This window comes from Canis lupus, chromosome 4 (genome assembly GCF_003254725.2).
Source record: "Canis lupus dingo isolate Sandy chromosome 4, ASM325472v2, whole genome shotgun sequence".
In the NCBI taxonomy this organism is placed as follows: Eukaryota; Metazoa; Chordata; class Mammalia; order Carnivora; family Canidae; genus Canis; species Canis lupus.
The window spans coordinates 28660872-28677620 of record NC_064246.1 but is presented as its reverse complement, the minus strand read 5'-3'; the positions used below and the strand labels follow the sequence as shown (position 1 = coordinate 28677620).

Genomic DNA, 16749 nt, shown 5'->3' with positions numbered 1-16749 from the left:
TCCTGATTCACTGCCTGATACATTCCCTACCACCTTCAGCTCTGCCTCCTGGGCCACGGTTTTTACATGTCCATCCATAACCCAGATGTCAGCGAAGGCCTCCGGCCCCTGAATATCTAGGCACACTTGTCTGGAGCCCCAACCCCAAAGGCTTTGAGCCCCCGGATCCCTGCCCTTGACTTGTTCCCACTCCCAGGGACCTCATACAAACACCTGCAAACCAACCTGGTGCCCGCAGGTCACACACAACCCACATGTCATAAGTGGGTGACTTGATGAGGGCATCCTGGGGTGGGGTGGCTCTCATCACGGGCGTGGGCCCCTCTACCTGCACCCTGTCGTTCCCTGCCCTCTGCATAAAACTCTGCTCTGCACCTCCTGCTGGGTCCTTCTGCCTCCATGAGGACTCATGGGGATCTTAGCTTTTGCCTCAAGAGGAATGTGGGAGAATGATGCCCCCCCATCTCATTACATGTCAATTATTCCTGACCTGCTTTTAGGTCCCAGGGCTCTAGCTTTCCCCAGCCGCCCAGCAAGCATCTAGGCTCTGACCCCATGTGAGTGCAGTAAAGCACAAAGAATGAGTACGCCTTCAAGGGGAAAAATCTAAAAGGTCTTTAAAAATTACATGGGCTGACTCCCCCTGCATCCCTAAATGTACAACTACAGGCTCTGCAAAACAGGCCAAAAGGACTCCTGCCCTTACATCCTGGCCTTGCACCCTGCTGGAAACACTGTCCAGCCTGGCTCCATGGCCCACCCGCAGTTTGGCCCCCGGCCGGTCAGCCGGAACAGGACCACAGTGTTGGGGGGACCAGCTGGGGCACGGCACCCGCGAACTCGATTCAGGTCCTGACGTTGACACTTAGAGGCTGACCTTGCCTGGACAAGTCACTCACCCTCCCCGGGCCCCGTTTTCTGCTGCGCCGACTCCTGAAGGGCAGGAATGTTACAGAAAGGGCATGAGAGAAACAGCATCGGGGAGGTACCTCAAACCCTGAAAAGCTCTGCCTAATGCGTGGTGCTCTTATTTGTTGAGCTCAGGAAATGCCGCTGATTTCAACACACGCCTCAGTAAGTCCCTAATTAGGAAGGAGATCCACTGTCACAGAAACCACATGTCTCAGCCCCAAGCCAAATGGAATGGGTTTCTGGATGGGCCCCACTGGTGGAAGATGAGGGGTTGCCTCCCTCCCTGGCAGAGATGAGCAAGGAGGGCAGGCTTTGCCACCCGCTCCCCGGGCTGTAGATCTCAGAGCATGAAGGGGCCTGGAAGCTGGAGGCAAAAAAACAAGAGGGCTCGAGCAGCTGGGCTCAGGTCAGGCACCAGGGCCCGGGCTCAGCAGAGACAGCCAAACGCCCAGCCCAGCTGCTACCGCCCCGTGCCGGGCCCTACGCTGGGGCCAGAGCCTCGCTGCCAGGCTGGCAGGCTCCCTCTGCAGCTGCGAGGCCGCTCTGACCCGAGGACAGCCGCCATCCACAGCCTGCTCTCCCCTCCCTTCCCTCCCTCCCCCTGCCGCCCCCCTCCCTGGCCTCTGCCTGAATCCCACCCCCCTCTGCTGCTCCCTCTCTCCCTGTCTCTTTGTGTCCCTCCTGCATCCATCACAGCCTCAGCCTGCGGCTCTCTTTTTTGTGTGTTTCCTTCCTTTCTGTGTTTCCTGCCCTCTCTCTGTCTCTGAAGTGAAGGGCAGGGGAGAGGAGAGGCAGGGCCCAAGAGGATCCCGGACAAAATGAAAGTGGGTATCTCGCTCCATCCCATTCAGGATTCAGAGGTGGGGAGCTGGGACCCCAGGGAGCAGATTGAAATTGGGATTGGGGAGGACTGTGGGCCCATGGGTCCTTTTAGGCATCCTCACTGTGCTCCCCGGGCAAGCAAGGCCGGCAGTCACTTCTCACTGAGCCCACAGGGTCCCGTGGTCAGCAAAGGCACTTCGGGCCTTCCCTTAGATCCAGAGCTTGGGCTGGGGCTGAGGGCGAGGGGGAAGGAGGCGGTGACCCTGCTCTGACGGAGCTCCGTGTGCAGGTGGGGAAAGGAGTAGGTAAGCCGTTAGCCAGTCCCATGCAGCCCGTCACCAGGGGTCACCCAAAGGGGAGGCCCAGGACCATGAGTCCAGTGACCAGTGCTCACTGGGGAGGCAAAGTCGGAGCCTAGTCGAGAGTGATCTGTAGTTTTCTGGGCCAAGAAGGACGGAGGACGCACTAGATGGTGCACCTGGGGGGCAGTGGGGCTGCTCCACCTCAGTAGGAGAGGAGTGCAGGGACGTGGCAGGGGCCAGGCTGGGAAGGGGGTACAGTCATGTCATGCAGGAAGAGTTTCCCATGCCGGGGAGGCACGCGGCCCTTGAATGCTGCGATCCACAGGACCGGGGTGGGGGAGGCCCTTGCCCTTTGGTGCAGTTGGGAAGGCGACCCTTTTCTCTCCCTTGCCTTCCATGGAGAAGGGGAAATGAGGGTGCTAAAGTGAGGGGGTGGGGTTGTCGGCCTGGGCCCCCAGGTCGGGAAAGGACGTCATGAGTAGCTAGTTGCGTGCCTCGGGGAGGTGCTGGGGCACACACTGGGACTTAGTTGCTAAGCTAAGAGCAGAACCTTATTTTAATGTGATTTCTTTCATACTTGGGCCAAGGGACAGACTATCAGTGAAGAATGAAACAGAAGAGGTGCCTCTGGCCGTCGGGCTTCACGCCACAACTCTCCTTGCCCCGTCTGCACCAAAAGTGCTCTGAGACACAAAGAACATTGAATAGATGTCCAAAGCTGAGGACAAGATGGAGGAAGGTGCTCGCCGAAGGTCACAGAAGATGCTAGAACTGAGTCAGGGCTCTAAGCCCTGCGATGCAGATGTGCATCCGTCCACTTTAGGGAGAGGCTCGCTCCTGACTTCCTCGAGGGATGGGAGGCGTGTGGCCTTCGGGTGGACCCGAGCAGGAGCTGGAGAGCAGGACGTCGTCCCCGCACTGGGTAGGGCCGGAAAATCCCCCCACAGAAGCAGAACAGCGTCTGAAGCCCACCCCCCCCCCGCCTCCAGCAGGCCCCCTGGACCCCCACTCCCACGGACACTCTGGCCTGTGAGGACAACCACCAGGCCTGCGTCCCAGATGAGGAGAGCAGAGGTCCTACTGGACCCCCAGACCCATACCGCAGTCTCCGAGCTGTGAGGTTGTGGCCGTTCACCACCCCGTCGGACATGTGAAGACATTGCCACCCAATGGGGGCCTGGACGGCACCTTGCATCTGTAGCATACGAACACACGAATGTGCACATGCCACACTTGCACGCATGCACAGTCTTCTAAACCTCCACTGGCTCTCCTTGCCCTGTGCTGTGTGGAAAATTAGTATATTGGTGCAGTCACTAATCCCTTTCATTTGGATCCAAGCAAATGACAGGATCAGTCTCCATCACTGCCATGGCTAAACCCCAGGGCTCTCCCCGGTGCCTTGAATAAGAGTCAAGATGACCCACTTTCTCCAGCTATTCCCCGTCTCCGGGCTGCATCGGCTGTGACACTGTCAGCCTGGTAAACATCATGAGCTTAGCAGCCTGCTTCCAGCTTCCAAGCCTGCCCCTTCTTGGCTGCCTAGCCTGGCTTATGGGGCTGAGCCCCAGGATCCTGCCCCAAATGTCAGGGTTCAGCTGCCCATACACAGACAGAACCTGTCTGCCCAGCGTGCCAGCCTCCACAGAGATGCCCAAGTACAGACCAAGGTCACCCCTGCCCTCCACGAGCATTTTCTGCATTCCTGGTCCACGTCAGGCACAAGGATGGGAGCCTAAAAAGACACAGGCTCTGCCCTTGGTAAGAGCCCAGCTTGGAAGGGAGCTGGTCATGAAAACAAACCCAGAAATAAACAGCGGAACAAGCCAAGTATTCTCTGAGCTCAGAGGGGAGAACAATTATTTCTGCTGGGAGGATCAAGGAAGGCTCTTCAGTAGTCTCTGGAGTCGAGACTAGAATGCAAATTAAAATACGCCACATCAAGACGGAGGGAAGGGCATTCCAGATGGAAGGCGTGGAGGCAGGAAAGGGCAAAGTCAACGTACACAAGAGAGGCTGGGGCAGCTGGAGGCCTGACTAGCCTTGGATGCCGGGGTAGGCAATACCTTTGTCCTCCAGGTAAGGGTCGAGGAAGCAACGCAGAGTTTCAGGAAGATGCCCTGCAAGTTCCAGTCGGCCTCTCCATAGAGCCTGCCCTCTCCTTGGACCATCACACCAGCCATTACTGAGCCTCCTCACCCCCACTAATGGGTGGCCCAGGGATCTCACCCCCACTCGTGGGTGGGATCTCACCCCCACTAATGGGTGGCCTGGGGCTCTCCTCTCTCTTTCCTGGCTTCTTCCTCCCCTTGGAGAGTTTTCCTCGGAGGCCAAATACTGCTCCGTGCAAATGTTAGGAACTGCTACCCCTCCTTCCGGGGCATTTGCTTGGGGTAGGAAAGACGAAGAAATGCCCAGAATCTCCACTGCCCCGGTGGTGCAAAGCCAGGCTTGCAGGTGTGCTCTCAGATTTTTGTAGGGAAGCAGACGCCAAGGCTGCCCTTTGACTTGGCCTCAGACCTCCAGGAGCCAAGGGTGATGGAGACAGTCGCTCTGCCTCTGCATTACCGGGGGCCTGCTGGCGTGAGGGCCGGTCACAGCTAAGACCCCTGGGCTCTTCAGGGGATAGGTGGCCACCTCAGAGCTGGGAGCCAGGGCACTGTATTTGAGCAGGTGGCCCTAAACACTGCCCCTTTCTCCACATTCCCTCCACGAAGGCGGTCATGTGGACATGGAAGCACATATGGGGACGGGCTGGGAAGCCCCGGACCACCTCTTGCCTCCCTGACTCGGTGATCCTCAAACACTTGGACAGTCCCGCAGGTGCTCTGGGACGGGGCCCGGGGCCCACAGTTAGGTGGGTGGCCACAGGCCACTCCCGGCCCCCTCCCTGGTTCTGAGGCTGCAGGAGCCAGGTTGAACTGTGAGAGCCCCGAGGAGGAACTTCTCTCTCTACCTCCAGCAACAGGAAACCATGATCTGTTTTCTTTCACTTCAGGGATTAGACTTTTCCAGAGTTTCCTATAAGTGGAATCATATGGCACAGTTTCTATCCTTTTGTCTCTGGCTTCATTTAATGCTCAGGAGTCTGTTTTCTAGATCCACCTTGATGCCTGCCCTCCTTCTCATGCACTGTCTTTTAGTGCCGAGCACTAGGTATTCCATCATACGGCCGTAGGATTTGTTGATCCATCACCTCTTGAGAGACACTTGGTTTGTTTCTAGTTTTTTGGCCTTTTTTTAAAACAAGGTGCCTATGAACATTCATGAATAAGACTTTTTGTGAACACTTGGGAGGCCTGGGTGGCTCAGTGATTGAGTGTCTGCTTCGGCTCAGGTCGTGACCCCGGGGTCCTGGGATCGAGTTCCGCATCGGGTTCCCTACATGGAGCCTGCTTCTCCCTCTGCCTGTGTCTCTACCTCTCTCTCTTTCTGTCTCTCATGCATAAATAAATAAAATCTTTACAAAAAAATAAAAGACTTTTTGTGAGCACATTTTTTTCCCCTTGGGTAAATACTTAGGAGTGGAGTTTCCACGATCGTATGGTCAACAGCTGTTTCACTTTATAAGGAACTGTGAGCTGTTTTCTCAAGTGGTTGTACCATCTGGAATCCCCACCAGCAGCGCATGATGTTCCCATTTTTCCACATCCCTTGCCTGTGCTTGCTGTGATCACTCTTTTTCATTTTAGCCACACTATTGGGTGTATTTCCCTGATAACTAGCGGTAAGTGTCATTTCATGTTTTGCTTCCAGGCCTGAGTGTGCCATTCTGAGCTCCACTCTGGGACCATGCACTTCACCTCTCTGGGTTCTAATTTCCGTGTCTGGACACACTGAGCACCAATACCTGCCCCATTCCTGTCCCCAGACCTGTGTAAAGATGGCATCAGATGCTGTGTATGTATCCTGAAGGACACACAAGTGTTTGCAAGGCATAAAACTTGAGGTTGCCACCTCTCCAAGCACCGAGCTTATTTGTCTTTCATTTTACATTCATCGTTTTGTTGCCGTAGCCCACTTACTAGTTTTCCTGACTGTAGCCTCCTCCTTGTCTCATGGTCCTCATCGCCAGGGTGGTGATCAAAAGCACCACTAGAATTGGACCTTTCTTTCTGCTTAAAACGATTTCCAGGGGATCCCTGGGTGGCTCAGTGGTTTAGCGTCTGCCTTTGGCCCAGGGTGTGATCCTGGAGACCCGGGATCGAATCCCATGTCGGGCTCCCGGCATGGAGCCTGCTTCTCCCTCTGCTTATGTCTCTGCCTCTCTCTGTCTCTCATGAATAAATAAAATCTTAAAAAAAAAAAAAAACATTTCCAGGTGTTGCCTCTGCTCTAGGACCCGTTTCATCCTTCCTAATAACACTCATCGAAAACCTACCATGTGCCAGGCACCGTTCCAGGTGCTGGACATAAGGAGTTAACCACAGCAGACAGACCCTGCCCTTTATAGAATGAAAACTGGGGCAGCCCCGGTGGCGCAGCGGTTTAGCGCCGCCTGCAGCCCAGGGCGTGATCCTGGAGACCCGGGATCGAGTCCCACGTCAGGCTCTTTGTATGATGCCTGCTTCTCCCTCTGCCTGTGTCTCTGTCTCTCTCTCTCTCTGTGTGTGTCTATCATGAATAAATAAAATCTTAAAAAAAAAAAAAAGAATGAAAACCGGTTCCCTTATTGTATAAAGGCCCAGAGAGAGAGAATGGGCTGCCCAAAGCCACCCAGCAAGCTAGCCGCAGAGCGGGCACTAGGACGAGGTTTTGCCCACGGTCCAGGGATCTACTACTTCCAGCAGCCGCCCTCTCCTCTGGATGTCTTCTCAGAGCCCCAAAGACCCAAAGCTAAGGGGAGGAAGCCTGCAGGGGCCACCATAGAAATCCAGCCCCTTCGCACAGGGAGCCGGTGCGGGGGGGGGGGGGCTCCGCGGGCCCCTGGAGCCCAACTACCCCTTTCTTCAGAAGCCTTGTCATGAATAATTGCTTCTTGTCAGAGCCCAGACCTGTGACTAGTTGGTAAATGGTGCCGTTTGCTCCTGCCTCCTTTCCCCGAGGCGCCTCTCGATTTTCAGTCTGTGAGATGCTCTGTCTGCTAAGAGAAGGAGCAGAGCAGCAATCTCGTTAGGTTGCTTGTGGCTGTCAGTCTCCCTGTAAATGGGAAAGCCGTGCACGGTGACATTTAAAGAGGGCTTTGCTGTAAATCCCAGCCTGCATTCCCACCCCCCGTGAGCTCCCTCGGTTATCCCAGGCCCAGTGCCACAGAATGCACGCGTTGAGAGCAGGGCCGATGGAGCCGCCTGAGTCCAAGAAAGAGGAACAGACTTGCCAAAGCTCACAGATCAAACAAAGAGGAGAGCTGCAATTAGGAACTCAGATCTTCTACCTTCGAGCTCACTATCTTTTTCTGCATCTCATCGTGGCCCTCGAGAGATATACAAGTGCCACCCCCACTCTCTCCCCAGGATTCCTGACTCTCACCCACTCCTGGGCTGCCAAGGGATCTCCTCCAACTGCTCCCCACACACCCCACCCCTGCCCCCCCAGGCAGGGATCAGCCAATGTGCATCAGCAGATCGTTGACACCACTCCAGACGCATCAAACAGAAAGTGACTTATTAAAGGGAATTGGGTGCTTACAAAGGGCTGGAGGAGGAGGCTGCAGGCTCAACTTCCAAGACTCAGGCCCAGAATTCCACAACCAAACCACTTACTGAAGGAGCCACTCCCTCCACCCTCCTCAGAAAGCTGGAGGCCCCAGCTGCAGTCTCAAAGAGCCATATTGTCTCTGGGTGACCTGGAGATGAGGAGGCTGCAGCCCCAGGTGCCAGCCTCAGGACCACACTGCCTCAGAGCCCAAGCCTGGGGGAGCTGGGGTGGAGGCATGAGAGCCCGACTGTGATATCGGTCCCCTGTGCTCTCGGTGACTTCCTCTAGACAAGGTTCATCTCTTTTGGTACATTAACAGCTGTCTTTGATTTATACCCAATCTGTGGTATAAGCCTTTTTTTATGTATTCTGAGCCTGTGTCTTGGGCTATAAACTTGGGGTTTTTTAAAAGATTGATTGATTGATTTGAGAGAGAGAGAGAAAGCATGCAGTGGGGAGGACGAAAAGAAGAGGGAGGGAGAGTCTTAAGCAAACTCCACAGCTGAGCATGGAGCCAGGCTCAGGGCTCAATTTCATGATCCTGAGATCATGACCTGAACTGAAACCAAGAGTTGGGCACTTAACCACTTAACCAACTGCACCACCCAGGTACTCGTGGGCTAGAAACTTGTAAAAAAAAAAAAAAAAAAAGAGAGAGAGAGAGAGAAATAAGATACAGGGGAGAACTTAGGACAGAGTGGGAAACCTAGATCCACATCCAAGCCCTTCTGAGAAGTGCAGCCCAGTGGTTAAGAGTGCAGGCTCTAGAGAATTCCACCTGCATGTGCTTCCTGGCTTCACCTCTGTACCCTTGTGACAGTGGGTGAGTCACTGACCTTTTCCTACATCTCAATTTCCACATCTATGTGACGAGATGACATCAGCACCCAGAAAGTACTTAGAACAGAGGCTGGCACTGAGAGAGCAGTTACTGTGGACTGAACTCTGTCCCCCAGAATCCATATGTTGAAGCACTAACCCTCGGTGTGACTATATTTGGACATAGAGCCTTTAGGAAGTAATTAAGAGAAAATATGATCACAACAGAGGGGCTGTGATTCAATAGGATGAGTGTCCTTATAAGAGAGGACACCAGAGCCCCCCAGCCCTTCCCACAGCCCCTGCCCACTCACCGCAACCACAGTCTCAGAAGAAAAGCCTGTGAGGACAAGTGAGAAGGTGGCTACCCACAAGCCAGGAAAAAAATCCTCACCCGAAAATGACCAGGCTGGCAACTTGATCTTGGATTTCTAGCCTCCGGAACTGTGGGAAAACACGTTTCTGTTGTTGAAGCCACTAGTCTGTGGTATTTTGTTATGGCAGATCCAGCAGACTGAGACAGCTGTTAATTAAAGTGAGTTATCATTGCTATTCTTGATTCTCCAGAGCTTACATAACCCAGGTTATTTGAGGTCTTGAAGCCTTAGTTACCTGCTCTAGATCAGGCTTTCTTGATCTTGGCACTATTGACATTTAGGACTGGATGAGTCTTTTGAAGGTCTGTTCTGAGCATGGTAGCAAGTTTAGCAGCATCCCTGGCCTCTACACACTAGAAACCAATAATATCCTTCCCATGTCCCAGTTGTGACCATCAAAAACTGCCTCCATGCATTGGTAAATGTTCTCTAGGGGCCCAAATCACCCCTGGTTGAGAACCAGTGCTCTAGGAGACAAGATCATCGTTTTAGTTTACAGCACCATCATGTAGACTAAACAAAGTATTTGCAGCAATTATACATAACCTACAGGTTATCAGAGTGACCCCTTGAATAGTAGATAAAATTGACCCAAACTTTACCTCATAACTTGTGGAAGGTTTAATATCCCCCCCAAGATTTTTGAAAGGTCGTGTGAGTCCTCACTCATGGTCACTTCTTGCTCCAACTTACTGTTATTGATGTCACTACTTTGTCTTTGCCTTTGGGTGGTCCCTAATGTGGAAAATAGACCCTTCATTTATTTCCCCAAATTATCATTCAAAGAAGGCAGTTGAGCCTATCATGGTAACCACAGCCCAGTCTGACATGTCACTTAGGTTTGCATTTTAGAGGCCCCCAGCTCAACTCACATGGCATCATGCAGCTCACTTGTGTCTGTTTGGGGTCTTCTCTCAGGCTTCCCTTCTCAGGCTCCTCCAGGATTTTTGCATTTAGCATTCTTTCTAGTTGCCCAGGTTCCATTGCCAGTTGCCAGTCTTTCCAAACAGAATCACCATCACCTCTGCTCTCTATGGAGGACAAAACCATCATGCCCAAAACACAGAAGAATTATGGCTAAAACATAATACAAGCAAATTTACAACCCATCGATGAACTCAAAAGCAAGAAAGGAAAATCCTCCCATGCCAGAAACACAAGAAAATTCAGAGCCAGATCAGTGAGCAAGGGCCACTGTCATAAAAGGTATACAAACTGCACAAAATGCTATGTTTCAGTACCCATGAGGGGTGGGGAGGTGAAGCAATGCACCCTGTGCACAGAAGAAGCTAGGAGTGATCTTTTTGCTTATAGCCAGGAACCTGGAAAAGCTGTCCCTTCAGTAAAACAAAATGAGAAAACCACTATCTACCCCTCATAAAAATGGGCCAACTTCCCTGGGCCATGAGTGAAAAAGGAGACACCCAAGAGAAGTCAGAAGTCTATATCTGCTTCACATATGCTAGAGAATCCTAAAGCCATACCTCTCACCAGCTAACTAGATCCCAAGGGGAAAAAAAATTACAGTAAGCCTGCTTAGGTCTCCTGTGGCAGAGGTGACTATGAAACTCAAATCTCCCATATGGACAAAAGCATCTTCTGGAAATGAACTTGAAGTAATAACCACAAAGCAGGTGGAAAAAGAGGAGGCCAAGACAAGGATCTCTTATCAGATCCACCAGTTCTATGAGGAGCCAAGAGGCTGAGAAGAGAAAACATTTGAGGAGATATCAGCCAACAAACATTCAGAACTGAAGATATAAATGAGTTCTTCTATCAAAAATAGAGCCTAAGCTCCAAGCAACATAAATATAAATACATACTCACATCTGGAGAAGGAGATCAACACATCAAACACTGATAAATCACCTGATCAGTGTAGAAGAATATTGTTTATAGTATAAAGAAACTAACAATAATATACCCAAACAGACATGGGAGAAAGTGAGGTAGAGAAAAGGGACTAATTTCCTTTTTTCCCCTTGAAAGTCTTTTTTTTTTTTTTTTCCTTTGAGAGAGAAAGAGAGAGCACAAGCAAGGAGGGCCAGAGGGAGGAGAGACAATTGTAGGCAGGTTCCATGCCCAGCATGGAGCCCAATGCAGGGCTGGATCTCATGATCCCAAGATCATGACCTGAGCCAAAATCAAGAGTCAGATGCTTAACTAAATGAGCCACCCAGATTCCTCTTCTTTGAAAATCTCTTAAGTTATAATTCAAGAAATAAGACATAAAAGAATATCATATGTAGTTACATGGCAACCACTGAAGGAACTAAAAGTACTCCATAAACCTTCCAAATTATTAGAGAGAATACCTACACACAAAGCAAACCACAAAAATACAAGCCATGAAGTAAAAGACTTTTAAAGGAAGCATTAAAATCAGAAAGCATCATATAAAATAATATGATAGAACTGAAACCGAACGTATCCTATCGTGTCATTAAGTATATTAATGGGATACACTCATCTATTGTTTATTTTTAAAACTCTCATTTTGGGATCAAAGAGTGAAACAACAAACATAGGCTTGTGGAAGGTATCTCTGATCCCCCAATTTAAACATCCTCAGGCTCACTCCTGAATTCAGCCTGCCAAGTAGACAGCTCTGTGGGCCTTGGGCTGACTTCAAGCTGGCAGGACCTGGATAAAGAAGGCATGTTCAAGCACATTGCCTCCTGCCCTTCGGCTCCTCCAGTGCGATCGGGAGCTCCCAGAATTCACACGTGTGAAGCTTGAAAATATGGGAAAATCAACACCTCTGGAAAAACACCTACCCAATGTGAAATGAAGCCCACCCATGGAAAAATGTTCAGCCCCATTAAGTCATCAGGGAAGTGTGAGCTAAGCTCAAGATGTGACACCGTTTAACACTCATTTTAGGGACAAACATCAGAGTCTTCCAGGGCAGAAGGATGGAGAGAATATGAATCAATTAAACCTTTCTATGTTACTATTGGAAATCTAAGTTTGTAAAATCACACTGGAAAACAACTTGGCATTATCTTATAAAATTGAATATCCTCATAGCAAGTCCACTTCAAGGCATGTTCCCAAGAGAAATTCTTGAAAATACACCCTGAGGTACACTCATGGCAGTATTCTTCATAATAGTTGAACCATGGAGACAAAATATCCAAAGACAGAATAATGGCTGAGTAAATTATGACATATTTATACCATGGAATATTATATAGCAGTCCAAATAAATGAATCACAGCATATGTGACAATATGGCCATATCTACAAAATATCATATTGAGTGAGAAAAGTAAGCACCAGAAGATGATATACAGTCTGATACCCTTTTAATAAAATTACTAAAAGCAAATGCTAGACAATATAATCTTAGAAGTATGACCATAGATGCAACTATTTTGAAAATAGTAGTGAGACAGCTAAAATCATGCTTAAATTGAAAGATTGGATGCTTCCCCCTAAGGTCAGAAATAAGACTAGGATTTTGCTTTCAACACTTCAACTCAACATTGTATGGGTGGTTCCAGCCAGAGAATTAGGCAAGGAAAAGAAATAGATGGCGTTCCTATTGGAAAGGAAGAAGTAAAATGATCTCAATTTGGATATAACATGATCTTATATATAGAAAATCCTAAAGAACTCACTCAAAACCTATTGAACTAAGAGGAAAGATTGCAAGACATAAATCAATATAAAAATTAACCATCTGGGATCCCTGGGTGGCGCAGCGGTTTAGCGCCTGCCTTTGGCCCAGGGCACGATCCTGGAGACCCAGGATCGAATCCCATGTCGGGCTCCCAGTGCATGGAGCCTGCTTCTCCCTCTGCCTATGTCTCTGCCTCTCTCTCTCTCTCTCTCTCTCTCTGTGACTATCATAAATAAATAAAAATTTTAAAAAAATAATCATCTTCCTGTAAATTAGCCAAAAAACAGTACAAAAATGAAATTAGGAAAACAATTCCATTTGCAATAGCATTAAAAAGAACAAAATATTTAAGAATAAATTTAATGAAAAAAGTACAAGACTTATACCCTGAAACCTCAAGACATTGTTGGAAGAAAGTAAAGATCTAAATAAATGGAGAGGCGTCCTATGTTTATGGATTGGAAGACTTAATATAGATAAGATAGTAATATTCCTCAAATTGGCCTACAAAATCAATACAATCTTTATCAAAATCCCAACTTCATTTTTGGCATGAGACCAAGAATAATTAAAGAAATCTTGATTAACTTTATTTCTAGAATCTCAATTCTATTCCACTTATCAAAATTGCTTTGACTATTCTTAGTCCTTTGTATTTCCATGTGAATTTTAGGATCTGCTTTTCAATGATCCTTAGGAACAGTACCAAGACAATAAAGTAGGAAAAAAACAGTCTTTTCAACAAATAGCCCTGGGACAACTTGATACTTACATGCAAAATAATGAAATTAAGTCCTTTTCTCACACCATACATAAACATTAACTCAAAATGAATCATGGGCATAAATATAAGAGCTAAAACTATTAAACTCTTAGGAGAAAACAGGAGCAAATCATGACCTTGGGCTAGGCAAGGATTTTTTTTTCTTTAGATAGAATACTAGATGCACAACCAACAAAAGAAAAAATAGATATATAGAACTTTTTATCAAAATTACAAGCTGCTGTGTGCTGTGATGCAAATGATAACATTCAGAAAGTAGAAAGACAGAAGAAGGGAAAATATTTTCAAATCCTACAGTTGATTAGGGACCTGTATCCAGAAAAGTTGAATTCTTACAACTCAATAATAAAAAAATTAGTAATAAATAACCCAACTAAAAAATGAGCAAAAGATCTTAACAGAAGGGAGATAAGCACATGAAAAAATGCTCAAAATCATTAGTCATTAAGATAATACAATACATAAACACAATAAAATACTTCACGTCTACTAAGATGGCTACAATGAAAAGACAGAAACTAAGTGTTGGTGAAGATCTGGAGAAATTTGAACCTTCATACATTGCTAGAGACAATGTGTAACAGTGCTGCCACTTTGGGACACCGTTTGACAGATCTGTAAGACGTTGAACATAGGATTGCTCAGTGACTCCACTCTTAGATATAGACCCAAGCAAAATGAAAACATATGTCCCCACGAAAACTTGTGTATGAATGGCCATGACAGCATTATTCGTAATAGCAAAAAAATGTAAACAAGTTAAATCCCCATCAACTTATGAATGGATAAATAAAATGTAATAGGTCCATATAATGGAATACTATCTGGCCATAGAAAGAAATGAAGTATGTATGACACACACCATCCTATGGCTGAACCTTGGAAACGTTATGCTAAGTCAAAGAAGCCGGTTATAAAAGGCCACATTTTGTATTTTATATTTTTGTATTTACATGAAATGTTCAAAACAAGCAAATCCTTAGAGACAGGAAGTAAATTAGTTGTTGCCAGAGCCTGGAAGCAGGGGAGAGCTGGGAGTGGCTGCTGATGGACGTGGGTGACAAAAATACTCCAAAATTTTGGTTATGATTGCACAACTCCAAATATGTAAAAAAGCATTGAATTGTACATTTTAAATTGGTGAACTGTATAGTATGTGAATTACATCTCAAAAAAAACTGCTGTAAAAAACAAGCAGGGAAGCAAAAATGGAGTGGCCCAAGATTTATAATGATGCCTAGTTGAAATGAAAGGAAAAAGAGGAAGAGCATGGCAAGATCCCAAAGGTGGATATGAGTTGTTATAAAAGTTCTAGTTTTTTACTGTGTCACAGGCTCATAGATCTTTATTATTAAAAGCAAACAAATATTGAACAAATAAATACAAAACAGAAAAGGGCCATGCATGGACCAATAAGAGTGTGCCATAAACCAAGGATGTGACTGATCGTCTTCTGAACACCTGTGATCCAAACAAAAACAGTTAAAATGAGTATCTAGGAAAGAGCAATAATACACACACTGTCAATGATAATCCATGGGTACAGCTAAAATAGAGCTTAGAAGAAACTTTACGGCCTTGATCTATTGTACTAAATAAGAACACATGCAAATAACTCAATTTAAAAGTTATGCAAAGAATAAAATATTAGGCATAGGAAAAGCAGAAGAAAGGAATTAGGATAAAAGCACAAATTAATCAATTAGAAAATAAGAGACAGAGGAATTAGTACATTCAAAAGCAGGTTCTTAAGGATGCCTGGGTGGCTCGGCCGTTGAAGTCTGCCTTCCTCAGGGCATGATCCCAATGCAGGGATCCAGTCCCACATCAGGCTCCCCACAGGAAGCCTGCTTCTCCCTCTGCCTATGTCTCTGCCTCTTTCTGTGTGTCTCTCATGAATAAATAAATAAAATCTTTAAAAAACAAAACAAAAGCAAATTCTGGGAGGAAAAAAAAAAGCTAGTTTTCTTGAAAAAAAAAAAAAAAAGCTAGCCAGAGGTGCCTGTGTGGCTCAGTTGGTTACATGTCTGCTTCACCTCAGATCATGATCTCAGGGTCCTGGGATGGAGTTCTATGTTGAGCTCCCGCTCAGCAGGGAGTCTACTTCTCCCTCTGCCCCTACCCCACATGCTCTCTCTCTCTGTCTCAAATAAATAAATAAATAAAATCTTAGAAAAGAAAAGGTAGCCAAATTAATAAAGGAAATAGGGGTGAAATCATACATACACAAAGTAGAAATGAAAATGGAGACAATCACAGATATAAAGAAAAGTAGACAAACCATCGAGATTAATAAGTCAATCCTGAAAAGTAAATTTGGAAATCTATGTTACCAAATAATTTGCTATCTAAAATACAATGTATATAGTCATAAAGTGTATAATGAGAACAATTACCAGAGAATAAATTGGGCTAAATGTCATAGAACTATTACTTCACTCTTCAAAGTCCCAGAAGTTTCCCAAGAAATTTTTTTGACTTTTTAACTCATTCTTTGTTTCTGTGTTCTCACTTATTTTTAAATTAAATTTTTATGAGATTATTGTAGATTCACAAGTTATAAGAAACAATACTAAAGATTCCATTCCCCTTTGCCCAGTTTCTCCCAATGATAACATCTTATAAAATTATAATATCATATCACAGCCAGGATATTGATGGTGATACAATCAATACATAACAAGATACATAACATTTCCATCACCAGAAAGATCCTTCATGTTGCCCTTTCATGAACAGACCCACTTCCCTTTCACCTCTAGTCCTTCCCTAACTCCTAACAACCACTAATCTCTTCTCCATGTCTGTAATTTTATCATTTCAGGAATGTTATATAAATGAAATCATGCAGTCTATAACTTTTTACATTGTCTTTTTTTTTTTCACTCAGCCATAGTTCTCTGGAGATTCATCAAAATTGTTACATGTATTAATTACTTATTTCTTTATATTTCCAAGTAATGTTTCATTGTATGGGTATACCAAAGCTTGTTTAACCATTCAGCCATTAAAGAATATCTGGATTACTTCTGGTATTGAATAATTGTGAATAAATCTGCTACAAACATTTGTGTCCAGCTTCTGTGTAAGCACATGTTTTTATTTCTCTGGAATACATGTCCAAGAGTACAATTGTTTGTTCAGTCCTTGAATGCTTAGTTTTATAAGAAATTGTCAAGATACATTCCAGAGCAGCTATACCATTTTGCATTACCAGCAGCAATAGATAAGTAACCCAGTTCCTTCTCAGCCTCACTGGTATCTGGTGTCCATTACCACTTTTCATTTTCTTTTTTTTTAAAGATTTTTATTTATTTATTCATGAGAGACAGAGAGAGAGAGAGAGAGAGAGGCAGAGACACAGGCAGAGGGAGAAGCAAGCTCTATGCAGGGAGCCCAATGTGGGACTCCATCCTGGGACTCCAGGATCACGCCGTGGGTGAAAGGGAGGCACTCAACTGCTAAGTCACC

At 46.5% G+C, this 16749-nt stretch overlaps 1 long non-coding RNA gene across 1 annotated transcript in view; it reads right to left on the bottom strand.

The window, feature by feature from the left end:
- The window catches only part of LOC112651263 (uncharacterized), a 261862-nt gene that overhangs the window by 32571 nt on the left and 212542 nt on the right, over positions 1-16749 (bottom strand). The window contains exons 8-10 of the long non-coding RNA XR_004815063.1: positions 9742-9900; positions 8887-9015; positions 7031-7175 (exon numbers count right to left, since the gene is read on the bottom strand). This is a non-coding gene — a long non-coding RNA (uncharacterized LOC112651263). The remainder of the gene's footprint in view (positions 1-7030; positions 7176-8886; positions 9016-9741; positions 9901-16749) is intronic.